Source organism: Notamacropus eugenii, chromosome 3, assembly GCF_028372415.1.
Source record: "Notamacropus eugenii isolate mMacEug1 chromosome 3, mMacEug1.pri_v2, whole genome shotgun sequence".
In the NCBI taxonomy this organism is placed as follows: Eukaryota; Metazoa; Chordata; class Mammalia; order Diprotodontia; family Macropodidae; genus Notamacropus; species Notamacropus eugenii.
Window position 1 is genome coordinate 308,058,984 of NC_092874.1, and position 22,194 is coordinate 308,081,177.

Genomic DNA, 22,194 nt, shown 5'->3' on the forward strand with positions numbered 1-22,194 from the left:
TGTTTAAAGCATATCACAGTGCCTGGAACAAAATAGCCATTATACAATTCTTATTTCCATCCTTTCTCCCTAAAATACACAGAGTTGTTGTTGGGCTAACATTGTATGGAAAGCACTATGTAAATATGCCATAATCTCCCTGAGGAAAGAGATGTATTTGAAAAAAAATGCTTATTTCCCCAATACCTAGTTGAGTACCTTATAAATGATGATTAATGAATATTTGTTTAATTGAATTGAATCAAAATGTCTTGTCTTTGATGGGCAGCTATGTAGAAGCACCGAATAGAGTTCCAAGCTTGGAGTCAGGAAGACTCATCTTCCTGAGATCAAATCTGAATTCATAAACTTACTAGCTTGTGACCCTAAGCCAGTCACTTCAGCATGCTTGCCTCAGTTTCCCTATCTGTAAAATGAGTTGGAGAAGGAAATGGAAAACCACTTCAGTATCTTTGCCAAGAGAACCCCAAATGGGGTCACAAAGAGTTAGACATGAGAGAAATGACTGAACAACAACAGCTATGTCAGCTTTGCACAGATTGGATTAGATTGGATGAGACTGATTTCATTCTCCACTACTCCAGGACAAAGGTGTCGTGTTAGGTATCTCTCATGACATGGTTAATAGTGGATGTTCCTTCGCTGATGAGACATAAGCCAAAGGGAATGATCAATTTAGGGAAATGACTGAGAAGAATTGGGATTGATCAGGAACCAGATGGAAGATGCACCTGTCCTCACATTTCTCCATGTAGTGCTCTTCAGAATTTACCCCTTCATGCCACCTCCTCCTGAGAGTCTTCTCTGATTATCACCAGTCAGCATTTCCAATGGGAATTTCACCTAAGAGAGAAAATCAGCTTGAAATCAAGAGCACTCTCCTCCTTCACTCTGCAAAAGCATGAGTTAAATTGCTGTAATTGAGTAATCAAAGCACTATTTTTTTCCTGGCATGAATGAAAGCAAGGAGTGTACAATGCGGCAGTCACTGACACACAATTTCTGGAACCTGGCAATCCTCCGGTGACATGTGGGAACACAGTTTGGCAGATGATATTTGTATAAGCCTCTGTTTCAGATTCCCATCAACCAGTGACCCACAAAGAAGGCAGCTCTGAAGAGAGGGAGGTGAGTGGGATTTCTTTGCAAAGAGATTGGTGTGATTTGAAATGAAATCCAACTTGATATTCAAGGAAGAGTTCTTCATTGAAACAAAGAACCAGACCTGAAAGGATAATTCCATCTGTACCCCTGGGAAGCCTTTGTAAGAGAAATATTTATTTTCATCTCATACAATTCTAGGCATGGCAGTGAGTCAGGGAGACTTTTCTTTGGAGTCAGGGCACCTGAGTTCCAATCTTGGCTTACATACTAAACAGTTCATATCAGTTCAATCCACAGTTGTCCAAATCCTATTATACGTAAGAACTGAGTCCCCACTGGGGATAAATAGATATACACGTAGATTTTCCCTCAAAGGGTTTATAAAAACAAAGTGCCTGAAATGGCCTAACCCTGTCCAGAGGAGGTGGTAGGGAGAAGAAAAAAATAGACTGAACTCAGAGTCAAAAGCCCTGAGTATGAGTTTAGATCACCAACTGTTTTCAATTCTATGTTACACAGTTTAGAAAGGGCATGGTAAGTTGGTAAGCATGCAGAGGTGGGTAACCATAATAAGGAAGGGACTTGTACCCATGCCACATGGGAATCAGGTAAAGGGATTTGGGAATATGATATCTGAAGAAAAATTGGAAGCATAATCCCAATAATGCTCAAGTAGCACCAAAATATTAAAAGAACTAAACAGAGGACTTAGTATGTTGACCCTCCAAGGAGAATTTACAGAAAGATGTAGAGGAGGATCACAGTGGATAGTAAGGTGTGGAGGTGTTGTAGCCTAACAGTGCAAGCCACCACTTAAGAAGCATTGAAGGGGTTGTAAGTGGAAAATGTTTAAGAAGTCCTCATCTATAATAACATCAAAAATACCCCAAATTTATAGAGATAAAACTATATTTATACACAATTAGACCTGTGAATATTATTTTGGTTTCTAATGAAAATATGTGAAATCAATAGATTGTGAATTTCATAGAGGCTATTGTTCTCCATCTCTTTGCTCCATGTCTCAGGCTGTAGCTCCTCTGAAAAAGACTTTGGCTCAGGGATGGAGCCAATATGGGAAAGAAATATGGATCTGCTCTAGCTGTTCCCCCATAACTCATAAAATACCTGTAAAATGACTCTAAACAAATGATTTTTTAAATGTTCATTTGTGTATTTTTAGTTTTCAACATTCATTTCCATAAAATTTTGAGTTCCAAATTTTCTCCCCATCTCTCCCCTTCTCCCACTCTAAAACATGCATTCTGATTACCCCTTCCACAAATCTGCCCTCCCTTCTATCACACTCCTTCTTTAACTTATTCTCATCTTCTCTCTTTTTGTTGTAGGGCAAGATAGATTTCTATACCCTATTACCTGTATTTCTTATTTCCCAGTTCCATGCAAAAACAATTCTCAACATTCCTTCCTAAAACTTTGAGTTCAAACTTCTCTCCCTTCCTCCCTCCCTACCCATCCCCACTGAGAAGGCAAGCAATTCAATATAGGCTACATAGGTGTAGTTTTGCACATGACTTCCATGATAGTCATGTTGTGTAAGACTAATTATATTTCCATCCATGCTATCCTGCCCCCCATTTATTCTATTCTCTCTTTTGACCTTGTCCATCCCCCAAAGTGTTTACTTCTAATTGCTCCCTCATCCCATTTCCCGTCCCTTCTCTCATCCCCTCACCCCACTTATCCCTTTCTCCCCTACTTTCCTGTAGTGTAAAATGGATTTCCATGCCAAATTGAGTGTACATGTTATTCCCTCCTTAAGTCAAATGTGATGAGAGTAAGTATCACTTTTTCCTTCTCACCACTCCCTTTTTCCACTCTATTGAAAAAGCTTCTTCAGGGCGGAGCCAAGATGGTGGAGTAGAAAGACGCACATATGCTAGCTCCGAACCCACAGCCCATAGAATATCTGTAAAAAAGAACTCCAGGCAAATTCTGGAGCAGCAGAGGCCACAGAACAGTGGAGGAGATGAGATTTCTGTGCCAGAGAGCCCTGCAAACCTCTCACAAAAGGTCCGTCGTGCTGCGGACATGCAGCCGAGCCCAGCCCTGCCTTGGCAGAGAGGAGCGGATCCGAGCAGGCTTCAGGGATGGAATCTCCAGCAGCTACACGGGTCCCTCCACCCACAGGTGACAAGGGTCAGTGAGAGGGTCTCTTTGGCGGGTCGAGAGGGGAGTGGGGTGCCCCCAAAACTCAGGCCCCCTTGGGAGGCAGCAGTGGAGGTAACAGCAGACCAGGGCTCCCCAAGCAGGCAGGAGCCCAGATCCATTGTTGAAGGTCTCTGCATAAACCCCTGAGGGAACTGAGCTCGTGAGGCGGCCCTGGCCCCACCTGAGCACCTGAACTTGATCTCACACTGAATAGCAGCCCCACTCCTGCCAAAAGCCCTGAGGCTGGGAAGCAGCATTTGAATCTCAGTCCCCAAGCTCTGGCTGGGCAGATCTGGAAGCCAAGTGGGTGTGAAGAGAATATTCAGAAGTCAAGTCACTGGCTGGGAAAATGCCCACAAAAAGGAAAAGAAATAAGACTATAGAAGGTTACTTTCTTGGTGAACAGGTATCTCCTCCCTTTCTTTCTGATGAGGAAGAACAATGCTTACATCAGGGAAAAACACAGAAGTCAAGGCTTCTGTATCCCAGCCCACTCAATGGGCTCAGGCCATGGAAGAGCTCACAACGGATTTTGAAAATCAAGTAAGAGAGGTGGAGGAAAAACTGGGAAGAGAAATGAGAGAGATGCAAGAAAAGCATGAAAAGTGAGCCAACACCTTGCTAAAGGAGACCCAAAAATGCTGAAGAAAATAACACCTTTAAAAATAGGCTAACTCAATTGGCAAAAGAGGTTCAAAAAGCCAATGAGGAGAAGAATGCTTTAAAAAGCAGAATCAGCCAAATGGAAAAGGAGGTTCAAAATCTCATTGAAGAAAATAGTTCTTTAAAAATTAGAATGGAACAGATGGAGGCTAATGACTTTATGAGAAACCAAGACATCACAAAACAAAACCAAAAGAATGAAAATATGGAAGATAACGTGAAATATCTCATTGGAAAAACAACTGACCTGGAAAACAGATCCACGAGAAAAAATTTAAAAATTATGGGACTACCTGGAAGCCATGATCAAAAAAAGACCCTAAACATCATCTTTCATGAAATTATCAAGGAAAATTACCTTGATATTCTAGAACCAGGGGGCAAAATAAATATTGAAGGAATCCACTGATCACCTCCTGAAAGAGATCCAAAAACAGAATCTCCTAGGAATATTGTGGCCAAATTCCAGAGTTCTCAGTTCAAGGAAAAAATATCGCAAGCATTCAGAAAGAAACAATTCAAATACTGTGGAAATATAATTAGGATAACAGGATTTAGGAGTTTCTACACTAAGGGATCAAAGGGCTTGTACTATGATATTCCAGAGGTCAGAGGAGACAAAATTAAAACCAAGAATCACCTACCCAACAAAAGTGAGTATAATACTTCAGGAGAAAAAGTAGAATCTCAATGAAATAGAGAACTTCCAAGCATCCTTGCTGAAAAGACCAGAGCTGAATAGAAAATTTGGCGGGAATTAAGATAAACATGAAAAGATAAACAGGAAAGAGAAGCCTTAAGGAACTCATTAACATTGAACTCTTCATATTCTTACATGGAAATATGTTATTTGTAACTCATGAGACCTTTTTCAGTATTAGGGTAGTTAGAGGGAATATATTTATATGTAGGTGTGTATGGGTATGTATGTATGTGTATATTTTATATGTGTAGGTATGTATATGTAAATGGGTGTATGTATATGTTTATGTATATATAGACAGAGGGCGCAGGGGGAGCTGAATATGAAGGGAGAATAACTAAAAAATAACATTGACTGTTGAATGGAATGTACTAGGAGTTAGATAAAGGGAGAGGTAGAATGTAACAAATCATCTCACATAAAAGAGGGAAGAGAGCTTTTACAATGGAGGGAAAGAGAGGGAAGATGAAAGGAAATAACTGAACCTTTACTCTCCTGGGATTTGGCTTAAGGAGGGAATAACAAACTCCATTGGATATGGAAATCTCTATTACCCTGCAGGAAGGCAAAGGGGAAGGGGATAAGAGAGGGAAGATAATAGAAGGGACAGAAAATTGGGGAATGGGATAAACAGAAGCAAACACTATTCTGGGAGGACAGGTCAAGGGAGAGAATGGAATAAATGCAGGGCAGGATAGGAAAGAGAAAAATGTGGTTAGTCTTTTACAGCATAACTGTTATGGAAATGCTTTGCATTATTACACATGTATGAACTATATTGAATTGCTTGTTTTTTCAATGAAGATGAGAGAGGAGGGAGGGAGAAAATATGAAACTCAAAGCTTTAAGAATGACTGTTAAAAATTGTTTCAACATGCAACTGGAAATTAAGTTAAGCAGGCAATGGAGTATAGAAATCTGTTTTGCCCTACAGAAAAATAGAGGGGAAGGGTGATGGAAGAAAGGTGGGTAATAGAAAGAAGGACAGACTGGAAGAAGGGATGAATGGGATCTTTGCTGTTCTAGTATTGGGAGTGGGAAGAGATGGGGACAAAATTTTGAATTCAAATTCTTGTGGAAGTAGATGTAGAGAATTGGAAATAAATAAAGCATATATTTAAAAAAGACTTTGTCTCAATTATCCTTCCTCCTTCCATGCCTCTACAAATAGACATACCATACACAGGTCTTGACCCATCAATAAAAAATGAATGTTCCCTGAGAATTGCATATTTAAGGTGACCACTCTCTTTGAGAAACACATTTTCAACCAGGGAATGTGAAAAGTTCCTCCTCTTCCTGTACTGCATTTTGGGCAGAGGGTATCATTTGGCACCAGTTTGAAAGGGATAAGGGCAGGGAAGATGAGAGGTCTCAGTCTGAGATGCAACTTTGCCAATAACATAGTTTGAGACCTTGGACAGGACACTGAATCACAGAATTCGGGTGGAACAGAAAAGGCATTCCTTCTCCTATATACAGAAGTGTGGTTTCCTTCTTTAACATCTCCAGTGAGAGACAAACGAGAGTGCCATCTATTACAAAAAAAAAATATTGGATTTGGACCTCGAGAACCTGGAGGCAAAGTTTGAATACTGGCTCTGGTACTTGTGGATGATACTTGTGCTTCAGCATCTAATTTCTCTGGGCCTCAGTTTCCTCATTTGCCAAATTAGTGAGAAGAGCACTATTATTGATATTAGCTGGCTCTTAGGTAGTGTTTCAAGATTTCCAAAGCACTTAATGCATGTTATCTCCTGTGAGCCTCACAACAGCCCGGGGGGAATAGTTCATAGTTATCATCTTTCCTTTTCAGATGAAGAAACTCCGGCTCAGACATAACATGCTTATGGTCATCCAACTTGTGTGCCACATCAACTCAAACTCAGGTCTTCCTGACTCCAGGTTCTACATTTTCTCCGCGATTCATGCCATCTTTTGACTAAACCCTCTCACTTATTGGTGATCTGAGCCACGTAGCTTATCTGACTCTATGGGGTACGAGCCCCCTTGTGGCTCTGGCTTATTTCCTTATCTTTATTAATATAGTCCAGCTTGTTCTGACTCCAAACACACTTTTTTGCATTTTACCCTTCCACATCTTTCTTCTCTACTGTTCTCCCAGATTTGAATGACATCCTTTCTTCCCACTGCCAATTCCAATTTTACCCATCCTGCATGGTCAATGACATAGTGAACCTCCTCCCAGCCTTCCCTGACCACCTCAGATGGCTAGCATTCTGCTGTCTCTTGAATCCCTATACTGCTTCCTCTCTGCACCATCCTTATGGCACTTGGCCTTGGATGACTTGTATAAATACCTTAATTTTAAATGTGGATTAGGATGTGACTCCCAAAAGCAGAATTATTATATATGCCAGCATTTGGTACAGAGGATGAAGAAGCAGCTAAATTCTAGGAGGCCTTTATCCAATATTCTAAAAGAACCAAGATAAACCTTAGTACCAAATGACTGCAAGTCAAAAGTGACACCAGGAAAAAAAATTTAAAGTGGCATCAGGGAGGAGGGCAAAGGATATGTTGGAAAATATGGCTTTGGATAAAAAATGAAAGAGACCAAAGGCTTGTCAACTCCCCACAAACCTTCTGCTTCTTTATCATAGATTCTTCTTAGATGAAATGATCAGAAGGCACTGTACATGGCAAGCATCTCTCTCTCTATCTCTTTGTAGAAAAATACAGGTGCAGTTTTGCAAAGACTATTGAACAGAAAAACTGATTGCATACATGCTAAGTCCTATCCCCATAGTCCCTCACCTCTGACAAGAAGGGAGAGGGCTGCATTTGCTCTTCTCTCATCTGGGAGGGACAAAGTTCTCGCTTAAGAGCTTTGGAACTGATCATGGATTTGAACACAGAAGACAATGGCCTGGACCACTCAGCATGATGTGCCCACATCAGAGAAGATGCTGTGCTCTATGAGCAAAGCAGAGTTGAAACATCTCAAAGGAAATGCAGGATGCACAAATTGAGAGAATCCACCCAAATGTTTACACAAACTATTTGTGCCTGACCTGTGGTAGAACATTCTGACCACATATTGGTCGGATCAGCCAGTCAGACACACTGAAACTTGACTGTAGCATAGTGATGCCATTTTGGTCCTCTGAGAATGAAGGATAGTAACCAATCAACCAATAGTATACAATATTTATTTAGTGTATGTATAGTATCAAACAACTGTTTTGACTATTTGGTTATATCTTAAAAGACAGGAAATTCCATCCCCACACTCTCCAGTGTGGGAATCATTTCCAAATCACCCATCTGTGTATAATCAGGCCATCAAAAGGTTAGAACAAAGATAAAAATCAAGTCTGAATCATGAGAAGGAAAAAAAATGAGTTGAAGACACAATACACACAGAGATATCATATTCTGAATGAGCTAGTTTTTTCACCCACCCTGGGAGATATTTGGATGTATGCAAACAAGCCAGGCCATTTCAAGAGCTTCTAAAGATGAACTGTGGAGAATCATTCCAAATGTCCCAGCCCTTTGATCTGGGGATCTCATTGTTGCTCCTATGCCCCGAGGAGGTAAAAGTCTGAAAGAAAGTTTCCATAAACACCATTTTGTAGTAGCAAAATACCTTAAACAAAATAGATGACCATTGATTAGAGAAGAGCTAAACAAATAATGATCCATGAATGAAATGGAATGTTACTACAAGGAAAAGAAATTGATATGAGGAACTGAGAAAAGCGAGGAAAGCCACGTTAACTTATGAGACATAAAGTCAGCAGACTAGGAAACCAGGTAAATCTTGTATATGATATATTTGGTGTGTGTGTTTGTCCTTCATTGCTGAAGAAGACCATGCCATCAGAGAAACAGTGACATGACTTGCACTTCACTTTGCTTTTTGGGTGAGGGAGGGCTGAATATATTCGGTAATGTCAATGAGAACAACAAAAACTGAACACTATGAATTATAATGATCAAATATGTTCACAGATTGGAGAAGAGAAAATGGACATCTCCTCCCTCTTGGCAGAGGTGAGGGAGTATGGGAGTAGAACCTTGCAGATACAGATTCAGAGCTAAGTTAGTTCCTTTTTGAGAAACTGCTTTTAGGAAAAAAATTTTCTTTTTCACTCTTCAGGATGAAGAATAGCTCCCTGGAGAGAAGATAGGCTATAGAATCAAAAATGAATGTTATATAATACCAAAAGAAATAAATAATATTAGATGAGGAAATTTATTTTAAAAAAGAAATATAACAAACTAAAAGTGACAAATGGGGAAAAGAAGGAACACACCAACCAGATGGAAAGTGGAAAAGATCTGTAAAGATTGCTTGGACAAATGACTTTCTTATCAATGGTGGGGAGCTCCCATGTTTGTATTCCAACTTGACACTTCCTCACACACTGCATGATTCCCTAGAAATGGTACTTGGAAAATAGGAAAAGCAGCTCAACCAAAGCAAGGGGAGATAAAATCTAGGCTAGAATTGTCATGAGTGATCCCAATGGGAAATTCACCCTATTTTCCCCTTAATGACCCATTCTCCAAATTTCCCCATTTCTGGTTATGGCCTTACTGCCCTTATAGTCACCTAGTGTCATGACCTCATCAGATCATAAGATCAAGAGATAAGAGATTTCAAACCGGAAGAGACCTTTAGGGCCTCTTAGTACCACACCCTCATTTTATGGGAAGGAAACTGAAGCCCAGAGAGGTTACACTATTTGCTCAAGGTCACATAGTTAGTAAATGCCAATGGTGAGATTTGAACTCAGGTTGTACTGGCTCTAAACCCAACACTATATTCATTCTTCTCCACTGTATCCTTGATTCTTCCCATTCTCCTCATTATCCATAGCCAGTCATTTGTCACATTTTCTCAATTTTCCCTCCTCAACATCTCTCACACTGGTTTCCCTCTCTCTACTGACTTGGCTACCCTATTTTCATTTCTCATAATTTGCCTAGATTATTACAACAACTTTAGGAACAATGGTCTCCCTCCTTCCCATACCTTCTCTCCCCCAATGCATCTTCCATATAGCTGCTGATTGAATTGCCCTAACATACGGGTCTGATCATGTCCTTCATTTCTCCACACACTAGTCTTTGGGAATGACCTATTTCCTCCAGGACAAAATAGAAACCCCTCAGTCTGACTTTTCAGGCATTGCAATGTCTGGCTCCTGACTCCCTTTTCAGGAATTTTGCAAAATTTCTTTCACTGCCATGACAGTGCTGCTAAACTAGACCTGTCTAGTCCCTGATTGTAAAATTCTATCTTCTACAGCTCTCCTCCATTCTTGGAAAGCATTCCCTTTTTGCCTGAGTCTCTTCAAATGCCTAGTTTTCTTCAAGGCTCAACTTAGGTGCCACTTGTTCCATGAAACCCTTACTAATTCCTCAACTTAAAGGTGTTTTCTGCTTCCTGACATGATTTTGTATTTATGTGTGGGTTTATATGGTTTATCTCCCAGTCATGATTATAAGCTCCTTGAGAGCCAGCCAGGGTCTAATTTTTCTTCCCTTTCTTTTGGCTTCTAACTATCCCCAGCATCTAGAACAGTGACTTGTACAAATACATAACAAATGTTCACTGAATTGAGTTGAATTGTAAGATAGGCCCCCAAGTTACAGGGGCCTTGAATGTCATGCTAAGAGATTTTACCATTAATTGGTCAGCATTGCCATATGTTTCAAAACCTTGGTCATATAAATAGAAAAGTGGCAGAAGTATGACAAAAAAAAAAAAATAGAGGAGGAGAGGGGCAGCCCAGTAAGGAAACATGCCGACAAGGAATTCCATCATATTCCTCGTGGCTGTGTGGAATAATCTCATCATATTTGTAAAGCACCAGGATGAAGTTGTCCAATTGTCTGCCCTTAAAGCAGTTCCACTGTCCTTACCAATGCCTACAAGTGTCCTCCATACTGGGGTATTGGTGCATGGTTTATTGAAGATATTAGTCTCTCCTATAGAAGAGGGACTTCAGTCCTGATACCAAGACTCCAGTGCCCCTAGAAATACTACTGGCCCACTTCCCTATCAAAAGAATCAGATCCAGTTCTTAGAAAATGAATCCAAAGGACAGCAGAATCAAATATGTCTGTTTGGGGGAAGGATGATCAATGAATATGTGAATCTGTGTTTGTGCGTACAGAGAGAATATACCTTGGGGATACGGCAATGTGTATGCGTGTGGGGGAGTGAACATCCTTGGCCAGGTAGGTAGGTGAAAATATGAACAAATGGGGAGTGGGTGGGGTTGGATCTGTCTCACACACCTATTATTCCAGGGTACAGACCCAATGTTCAGTTTCGCAGTAACTCCTTTCGTTCACACTCATTTACTCTCCAAACTCCCCCAGTCCCACCATCCATGACCTTATTTTACCCTCACATGCTTTTATTACTATGTGGGAACATACCCAAGGATGCTTTCTCCCCTTCTCACAGCAAGCATAGGGTTTCCATAAATGCTCTAGTGCTTTCCACTTTTGAATAAGGTCAAACTTTCATTACCCTTCTCTGCTTTCCATTTGTCTGCAGCTCTTCTTCCCACTGAGCCCTGGAAGCTAGTTCTGCATTCAGTCATGGCTGCTTTGGGAATCAAAGGAGGTAGGTTCAAGTCCAGAATCTGCCACTGTCTCACTGGGGGACCTTAGACAAATCAGTCAGTCTCAAAGCATTTATTAAGTGTGTACTGTTTGAGGAACTATGTTAAGCTATGTTAGGAGTATGAAAAAAGACAAAAGGAAGCTCTCCTCTGAAGCAGGAATGCCAGCCTCATCCTTCCCTCCAGAAACCTTGCTGCTCTAGCCATCCTGGCTTGCTTGCCTAGTTGGGAGCAATTGGTTGGCAGTTTGTGTTGTCTTTTGGTGGATAGCACCAATAAACTCTCTCTAACTTCCTTAAACCTCCATTTTCCCTTTCCACTTAGCACTTCATTTTTCTGCCCCTTCCAGCTATTTCAAATTCATTGCTGCCCTACCTCTTGGTCCTCTCCCTTTCTAGGTCTTAAGAACCACTACTGGTGGACATTTCCCTTCTTTGCTTCCCTTTATGCTTCTTCCTACCTCTGCAGAGCCTCATCTGTGTTTTCTTTTGGGGCAATCCCATCCTGTGAGAGTCATCTTCATTTAATATTTTTAAATGGATATTAAGCATCTCCTGTGTGCCAGAGGCTGCCCTCAGCCCTCGGGATACAAAGTTGAGGAACAACCTAGTCTGAGGATCTTACAGTCTTCTAGAGAGGATGGTATGTCTGCCAAGAAGGAAAATGAGGTAAACTATGATGAGAACAATGGGGAAATTCAGACAAGTTTCGTTAGGATAATTGGGGTAGGGAGGTAATACCTCTGAGCTGGGAGGACCAAGGAAGACTTAATGGATCAAGAAACATGTGAGTTGGGTCTTTGAGGACAAGAAAGATGTAAACAAATGATTATGACCTGAAAGAAAGGCATCCCTAACCCTGGAAACAGATTAAGACAGTAGAGAAGAAAAAAGAAGATGAGGAAAAGGAAGAAGGAAGGAGGAGGAGGAGGAGGAGGAGGAAAAAGGAGAAGGAGAAGAAGAAGGAGAAGGAGAAGAAGAAGGAGAAGAAGAAGAAGAAGAAGAAGAAGAAGAAGAAGAAAGAAGAAATATGGATGAGAAGGTAATTTGAAAACAGATTGAGTGAGTTGGTGGGAAGCTGAAATGTCAGACTGGGGAGTCCCTGTCTTATTTCAGTCAGTAAAAAGTCACATACAATTTTTGATCAGGTGAGAATATGGATCACTATTTTTCAAATGGAATGGTTCATCCAGTACTGTGATAAATATCTGCCTTTGTCTCTTGACACCATCCAAAAGGTCTCTTTTTCACCATCTCCTCCCATTTTCTTCCAGGCCCTCATTTACTAGCTCTCCCCATTCTGAACCAACATCTTGCTATCTATACAGTGGGGGCTTAAGAGATACCGTTGAACTGAATATATCTGTTGGCAAAGAAACCAGACTTGAAGTCAGGAGACATGAGCACAGATCTTGGATCATCCTCAGGTGACCTGGGACAAAGTCCTTTACCTCTCTAGGCTTCAATTTGGTCATTTTTAAAATGACAAGGTTGATTTCTAAGGTCACTCCCACCTCTCAATTGAGGATTGATTGAGTGATTGATGATCTCGGATGCTCTTGGGATTGTCAAAGTTTCTCTTTCAGTAGAGGGAACAGAACGAAAAAGAAGAGAAAGAAAGGAAAGGGAGGAGAAGAGAGGAGAGGAGAGGAGACAGGAGGGGAGGAGAGGGGAGGGGAGTGGAGGGGAGGGGAGGAGAGAAGAGGGGAAGGGAAAAGAGGAGAGGGGGAAGGAAGGGGGGAGGACGGAAAGGGAGGGGAGGGGAGGGGAAAGGAGGAGAGGAGAGGAGAGGAGAGGAGAGGAGAGGAGAGAAGAGGAGAGGAGAGGAGAGGGGGGAGAGGAGGGGGGAGGAGGGAAGGGGAGGGGAGGGGAGGAAAGAAATTAGAAAATTGCACATGGGGGATCAGAGCTGGATAACACAATTTAACAGTCAAGATTTGGAGTTGAGAGGAATGAGTTCAAATTCAAACTCTCTTAGTTATGGGGTGTTAGCCAATCTGTTTCACTTTTCTGACTGTGGGTTGCCTCATCTACAAAATGAAGAATTAGATTCCGTGAGCTCTAAGCTAGTCTCCAGCTCTGCTATAAAATTGGAGATAATATATTGTCTTGCTACATGACAAGGAGAAGTTGAATTCATCAAATTCTAAGCTTGAATTTGATTCTGGGAAAAATGTGTAATGCGCTATTAAATAAATGGTTTGTAAGAAATGAGTTTGTGAGAAGTAATGAAGCAGGTGGTTTGATTTTGGGAACCTCAGTGATGAGTCATTAATGGTGAGACAGCAGCTTAGAACAAGCTAATCTGGCATAATGGATAGGAAGCCAGTCTTAGAGGCAGGAAGACCTGGGTTCAAGTTCAGTCAGAATTGTTCTCTATGCACCTTCCAATGGTTGTTGACAGTTCTGCTTAAGAAGACTGAAACAAAGCCACCCTTTCACATGACCACTCTTTCAATGCCTGGTGATGGCTCTCTTCTCTTCTGTGTCCTCTTCTCCAAGCTAATAGTTCCACTCCTTCAATTATCCCTCCTATCTCATACTCTTAAGGTACTTCTTGATGGTTCCCTTCCCTTGGCCATTTTCCAGCTTCTCATTGTCTTTCCTGAAAGCTCATGCCAACAACTAAAGGTACGACTTTGGAGATTTGATCAGAGCCAGGCCATGGATGGCAAGAACATGATGCTGGACCCCTCTGCATGCAGAGTGAGAATACTTTTGCACTCTCAGTGGCCTCATCTCTTCAGTGATTCATCTTGAGTTTTAGGTCTACTCTACCCAGATTTATGGGCTGGAAGCTTTGTGTTTGGAACCCAATCTGGGTTGAAGCTGTTCATTTTGAACTCAAACATATAGCATGGAGTGTGTTGGGAGTAAAATCTATCACTTCAGACTGGTTCCTCTGTTCTTTCCTACCATCACTCCCTTCTCTACCTGTTGACATGTTATACTCCAAAGTTCAAACCAGACATGGGCCACCTTCCCAAGGAAGAACTTCCTGATGACTCACCTGGGAAAAGCACAGCTCCCTCCCTTCTTTGGTTCTCTCCCATTCTCTTACCTGTCTGCGATATTTAGCATGTTCAAATTGGTGTTGCAATCTAGTGATCTCTAAGGACCATGAGGACAGGGTCCTGATCTTAGAGACAGGCCTTAGCTCTCTCCTGCAGATGCTTAGCTTAGACTCTCTCCCCAGTCAAGACTAAAGACACATCTAGTCACTGAGTCCTAGCTATCCAGATCTTCTTTCTCCTAAACCACAAATCCCTGGGGCACTCAATTCAGGGAATCCACACATTCGAAGAGGTGACATATTCCACAAGCCCTTTGTTAAACATTTCAACGTCATCTTACTTTTCAAGAGAAACTGAATGAAATCATAACTTTCTTCATCTAGGATCTTGGGTGTCATAATTAAAAGCTCTCAAAAAGGAGGTCCTTAACGAGTGAAGTGAGTAGTCATTGACCACACTGGAGATCTACAAATTAGTTCCTGATACACTGTCTACAGTACCTTAGAGTTAATCTGTGAATAAAAGAGATCCTAATTTTCATATGTAGACAAAATTCAGATTATGGTTATTAAGAAAATTGACTGTGTTTGAATGAAAAAAATTCAGATTACAGAACTTGATTTTTGTTGGTTTATTTTTTTTTGTAAGTGTCCAAAATTCAATATAGGTTATAATGTATATATGACTAATCTGAGATCATTTTACTTCCCATTTCTAAAACCATTTACAGTGAACCATCTTTATTCCTATGAATGTGTCACTAAAAGTAGTTATTGAAAAAGTACATCAAAGAGTAGATGTGAACCACAAGTACATATTACATAAGGGGGAAAGAAAAAATCCAGTTCAGTATATGAGTAACCACTGTTGTGATTGCCCCCCACACACACTAATAGAAGGTTTCATCTGAAAGCTCTCATAATATAAAGTTTTGAGAAAAGTAAAGAGCAGTAATGATCATAAAAGTGGTATTGATACCCAAATTGTCCACTGAGGAGTAGAATAAGAGAGAAAAGAAAGTGAATAATTCTCATGTCTCAGTCAGGTCAACAGGAGACTGAAGTATAGGGTCCAGTATGGAACAATTATCCGATCATGTAGTAAAATTTATCTTTTTTTTTGTTTATTTGTTTTTGTGTTTGTTTTTTTTGCTTTTTTTAGGAAAGGAGGAATCCATTCATTGGAAGACCACAAGAGAAAACATCCATTAGTGTTTCAACAGTTAAAAATTGATATAGGATCTTAATCAACAAAGTTTCCAGGGGAAGAGCACACAAAGAAAATCTATACAAATAATAACATTCATCCAGATAGCAGCTGTCTGTGGGGAGAGTTGTTCTCAAATTTCCTCAGCAGTTTGGTCACCAGTTTAAACAGCAGAGAATATGTTGGCCTTGCACAGAAATACTGGGAAACTACTGTGAGGCAATGGGAAAGAAGAGCTCCCACATTTGGAGGGAAGGAATATTTATTTTTAAATACTTCCATAACTGAATTTACTTGGTGCAATTAAAGATTAAGCCTGTCATTTTCAACACAACATTGCTTTTACATCTGAAATAAATTTAAGTGATGTTTTTAAAAATTCAAGGAAGCAGGATGTATTGCAGGCTACCTTTTCTCTGAATAAGTCATTTGGCCCACCTCTCCTTCCACTCTCCATCCCCACAACCACCGCTTCTCCCTCCACTATTTATTTAATCTTTTCTTCCTTTAGTACTAAACCTATTTCAGGGGTGGGAAACCTATGGCCTTGAGGCCATGGTCTAGTTCATTTGAGACAGAGAACTCTCAGGTGAGGAGTCTCACTCCACTCCAGAAGGTTGTCACATTCTATGCAATCTAGTCATAAAAAGTTGCCTTTGGCTATGAGAGGTTAAGTCATTTCCCAGTCATATAGTCAGTATGTGTCAGAGACAGGACTTGACCTCAGCTCTTACAGATTCGGGCCATTCTCTCTTCCCTACTCCATGACAGAAGTATGAATTCCTTATGGATATACAAGAAACCAGAGTCAGAAAGGGTAATTCATGTAGGAAGAGGAAAACAGTAGAGATTATCCTTAAGCCCTAATCTCCTGATCCCCAAACCCATGCTCTTTCTGTCATACTATGGCTCCCCAGAGCCATTCCAAAAACTGGGGTGAGCAACCAGAGCAGACTGCCCCATGATGAAATCATCCTTAAGAGGCAGGCAGCTAGTGGGAACCCATGGGAATCACTATTTTGCTTAATTAGGGAGGAAGGCAGGCTGTTTGTAACTCAAATCACTGGTTCAGTCAACAAGGTGGTACTTAGAGTAATTTCTGCCAAGCCCAGGCCTGATTACAGGAACAGCAGGATTGGTGGAAACAGAGTGTGAGCCCACATTGTAATTGCTGAGCGTAGAGCAATTCTGCCTGACAGGAAGAGAGGCCTCCACCCATATGTCCTTTGAGGTCTTACTGTATTTGGGAAGGAAGGAAGAGGAACCCTGGCTTCTCAAAGGTTGGGCCAAACCAAGTTAGCTTGGAAGGCCTCCAGCAGGGTCCAGTGAAGGGCTGTTTTTGTGTGCCATTCTAGAGCAGCCCTGCTACATCAGAGGGGCTCAGCTCTACCAGGACAGCAGGAGACCAGGTTCTTGGCTCCAATAAGGTGTGAGCACCATCTGCCAAGGCCAGAAATGATGGGGTGGGATCAGTGCCAACCTTAGAGAATTCCACACCAATGATCTCATGTATCCTGAATGTTGAAGTTGATGGTAGGAGGGAGTTAAGACCCCCAACGTGATGAGCAAGAGGAGTGAAAATTGAAGAGCTGAGAACACTGGTAGAAAGTGCTCCTGAAAGTCAAGTTTTCAAGACACTGATATTGATGAAATGAGGTTTGATTAATTCAGTTCAGACACTTATGGAAACAGTGTGGTTCAGTGGAAAGAGCACTGGACCTGAAGTCAGAAGATGAGGGTCCAAATCTTGGTTTTGTCACTCATTCCTTACATGACCTTGAGGAAGACCCTTCAATGCTCTGGATCTCAGTTTCCTCACCTGTAAAAATGGCAGGGTTGGATTACATATCCTTAAAGGTCCTTTCCAGCTCTAAATCAATCGTCTGATGATGTGATATGTTACTTCTACTTTCTGGACCTCAGTTTCCTTACCTGTAAAATGAAGGGTTTAAACTCAATGGCCTGTAAGGTCCCTTCCAGCTCTACATCTACCATTGCATGATCGTATAACTATTGTGTACTGGATACTGAGCTTGGGACTGGGGAAAATCTGAAAAGGAAAAAGATTAAAGCTTTGGAGTTTGATGGGGCCCTGACATTAATCCTACACATGCCCAGCCTCATTTCCCAAAATGGGATGCTGAAGCCCAGAGAACAAAAGTAAGGGGCCCAAGACTATTATTTACCAACCTCCTTTAGGAGGAATTCAAGCCTAGTTCCTCTGATTTTAATCCAAGACTCATAGTGCACCATGGTACCAGAGTATAACTAGAGTTTTCATCTATAAGGGGAAATAAGATCTATTCACAGAGGATATTTCTATATAGTTCATATGAGAGGAAAAGGATACTGAGATCAGTGGATGATGGGAGTTCTGCTGGGGAGGAGGCATCCAAATTGGGTATTGGAAGCTGGATGTCCAAAAAAGATGAGCCAAGAAGGAAGGCATTCTAGGCAGAAGGTATCCCCAATTCCTTCAGCTAACTTTTATATGGAAGAGCCTCAGGGTCCTTTCACCATCCTCTGAACTCTCTCTCTAGAGAGAGACAGAGACAGAGACAAAAGAGAGTGAGAGAGGATAATAAAGAGAGAGGGAGATGGATGGATGGATGGAGAGATAGATGTGTATATACATTTATGTTTATATAAGTACATATAGAGAGGATAGACAGAGACTGGAAAAGGAGAGTCAGAAAGGATGACAGAAAGAAAATCACAGAATTTCATAGTTGGAGAGGCATTCCAGAGGCCCTCTGGTCCAACCTGTACCCCAAAGGATTCCGCACAATCATGTGCCTGACCAGAGACCCTCCAGCCTGTTTGAAGACATTCAGAGAGGGGGCCCCATGATCGTATTAAGAATTCCATCCCTCTTTTGGATGACTCAAATTTTTAGGATTTTTTTGATGACTTCAAGCCTCAACTTGACCCTATACAACTTTCACCCCTCATTCCTGATTCTCTTCCCTGAGGCCAACTAGGAAAAGTCTTCTTCCCCTTGCATATGAAACCAACTCAGATACTTGAAGAAAAACATACAGATATATCTGAGTTTCCTCATCTCTGGACGAAATACCACAGCTCCTCCATCTGACATGAACTCAAATCACTTGATAATTGTGCTTATCCTCCTCTAGACAAAAGAGAGAGAGAGGAAAAGTAAGAGAATCAGAGACAGTAGAAGAAAGAGAGAGTGCTGTGTCCCATAATGGAAGAAACATTTGAAAATTCCTAAAGAAAGGCCCTAGTCCAGATGAATTTACAGAAGGATTCTAACAAACCTTTAAAGAAAAATAAATAACACCTATACTATGCAAGCTCTTCTTTCAAAAAAGTGAGAAAGCAATCACTCTGCTAAATTCTTTTTGTAAGATAATTATAGTTGTAGTAGCTAAACCAGGGAAGGATAAATCAAGGATAAGAATCAAGAATGATACATCAATATCTTTAATGAATATCACCTTTAAAAAATGAAATGGCAAAAATTCTAGAGCAATTTATATGAAAAATCAACCCTAAATCATTCACTATAATCAAGTAGAATTTAGACCAAGGATGCAAATTCTGTTCAAGGACATATGTGTGTGCATTTATACCTATATATTATATACAGTGTATAAACACACTATATGTAATGTCATATTATAATATATGAATATGTATATTTCATGTATACATATATATATGTATATCACATACATATTAAACACAAAAATAGATTCAGGAAAAAGCCTTTGGGAAAGTATAAACCTTATTTATCTTTTGTACAAAAAAGTCTCTACAAAGCATGGTCATAAAATTAACTTTTTCACGTTTAAAAGTTGCTACCTAGAAATAAAAGCTAGGATTATTTATAATGAGGAAACAGTGGAATCTTCCCCAATAAATATAGGAATAAAGCAAAGATGACCCATTTCCCCATAATTAGAAATAATCGTGAGCATAATGCCTATCATTTATGTAGTGCTTGGAGGTTTGCAAAGAACTTTATAAATATTTCCTTTAATCCTCACAGTGATCTTTAGAGGTAGGTGCTATCATTATGCCTATTTTGTATTTGAGGAAACAGAGGAAGAGGCTAAATGACTTCTCCAGGGTCACACAACTAGTGTTTAAGGCCAATTTGAACTCAGTACTTTCAGACTCCAGGTCCATTGTACCACCTAGCTGCTTCTAGAAATAGTTCTAGATATACTAATTATGTCATTCCTTCTGTGCTCATTATCCTGACTCTCATATTGATGGACCAGAACCCCAGAAGGTGTCTGATGACTCCTTTCCTCTGGATTCTGGGGGTTAGTATGAGGAATTGGAGGTGATATCCAACAACAGTACTCATGAGCCTGCATCCAGTGTGCTCCGCATTGATTGCTAGCTAGCCAAAGTTAATTAATTTTTGGAAATGATCAGTAACTAAGATGGTAAAATGAGAACATTTATTACAAAACAATGTCCCTTCCAAAAACCCAGAGACATTCTCTCTCAAAAGTATGTACAGAGTTGAGAGGAAAGTGAGTTCAACCTTAGGAAGCATGCATGACAAAGGACTGACTCGCAGCTACTAATTGGGAAGTTATTTTCTGTCTTTGTGGAATCCTCATGAAGTTTTCCTTTATTCTAGACAATTCTCCACTGGGCTCCAGGTGTCAGGGCTCTTGTCCTGATGTCTTTCTTTCGTGGGTCTTGTTTGACTAAATTCAAACACTGCAGTTCTGAGGATACTGACACTAAAGGACATCCACATTTTCCAACCTTTTGGGAACATGAGAGAAAAGCTCTCTCGGCTACTCCCATGCCCCAGGTAGCTCCGCCTTAGGGATTTGGCTAAGGCTCTTCCACCACCAGGTTGGCCTAATAGTGCAAAGCCTGACTCCCAGTTAGCTTGCTGTTTTAACCAAGACCCATAGGGCATGACCGGTTTTCTTTTTAACAAACTATAAGATATTTCTTGTGAAATATCATTTGCTTTTATTCAATTCCTATTAGAAAATCCTAATTGATATATTTAAAGGCTCCAACAAATGTAACAAGTTGTAAAACCCATATGAGTATAAAAAAAAAAAAACAAGGAAAGGAAAGAAAAATCCCATTCAAAATCATTAGAAAGCACAAAGTTCTCTCAATACATATGTAAACATGGTTACAAAATGTTACTTAAGAATAATTTCTTTTAAATAATTGGAGAAATATTTAGTGCTCATGGTTGGGTTTTGCTAATATATTGAAAATAATGATGTTAATGAAATTAACTTCCAGTTTCAGTACTATACCACTCAAAACCAAGAGGATACTTTACAGAACCAGAAAAAATAAAATTCTCTTGAAGGAAGACTAACAAGGAAAATAATCACCAAAAAATCAAGTAGGAATAAAGGGACAATAGCATTTCCAGACCTCAAATTATATTATAAAGCAGGAATAATCAAAATTATCTGGTGCTGGTTTAAAAAAAAAAGAATAGGAAGGCAGACAATAGAGTGAACTAAAAAAGGAAGAATGAGAATAATCGAACTTAATAACCTAATGTCTTTTAAACGTGAAAGCATAAATTGCCTAGGAAAGAGCATGATGTTTTGTTTTGGTTTTCAAAAATTGTTGGGAAAATTAACAAGCAGTTTGGCAGAAATGAGACTTAGACCAACATCTTATACGACATACCACAACAGACTGAAAGTGGTTACTTGATTTGAATATTAAAGATCATATCACTTAAAAATATTAGAGAATCAGATGACGTATCTTTCATAGCTATGGATAGTAAGTGAATTCTCAATTAAACCAGAACTAGAGATGATTATTCAATACAAAATAGATAATTTTTATTACATTAAATGGAAAAGTTTTCTCCATGGGCACAATTTATGCAGCTAGAATAAGAAGGAAAAGAGTCAGTTAGGAAAAATCTTTATACCAGTTATCTCTGAAAAGGATCTATGCTATATCTATGCCTATATCATTATAGGGATGGGAGTCTCATCTTGCCCAAAAATTTTTACCAGCTTTTTTGTAGTAACAGAGAACTGGAAACAAAGTTTCCTGTACCTTTACCCAAGGCAATCTCATTGTGCTATAACAAATTATGAATATAATGAATATGGAAAAGTAATGGAAGATTTATGTAAACTGATGCAAGATGCAATGGGCAGTACCAGAAAAGCAATGTACAGAGTGAATACAGCATTGTAAATGGAAACAACAAAGAAATATTCAAAATTAAATGCTCATTCTAACTGACAATCTAAATGAAATGGATGAATATTTACAAAAACATTAATTCCCCAGATTAACAGAAGAGGAAACATAATCATTAAATAATTCTATCTTAGAAAAGAAATTGAACAAACCACTAATGAGCTCCCTAAGAAAAAATACCAGTGACTGGATGGAGTTATAATTGGATTCTACAAAACATTTAATAAACAATTAATCTCAATATTATATAAATCATGAAAAATATGTAAAGAAAGAATTCTAACAAATTCCTTCTATGATTCTAATATGGTTTTGATACCTAAACCAGGGAGGTCAAAAAGAAGAAAAAGAAAACTATATGCTACTTCCCCTAATGAATATTGATGTAAAAAAATTTAAATCAAATACTAGCAAGAAGATTACAGCAATATATCACAAAGATCATACACGATGACTGGGTAGAATTTATACCATGAATTCAGGGCTTGTTCAATATTAGGTAAATTGTAGGTGTAATTGATCATATCAGGAAC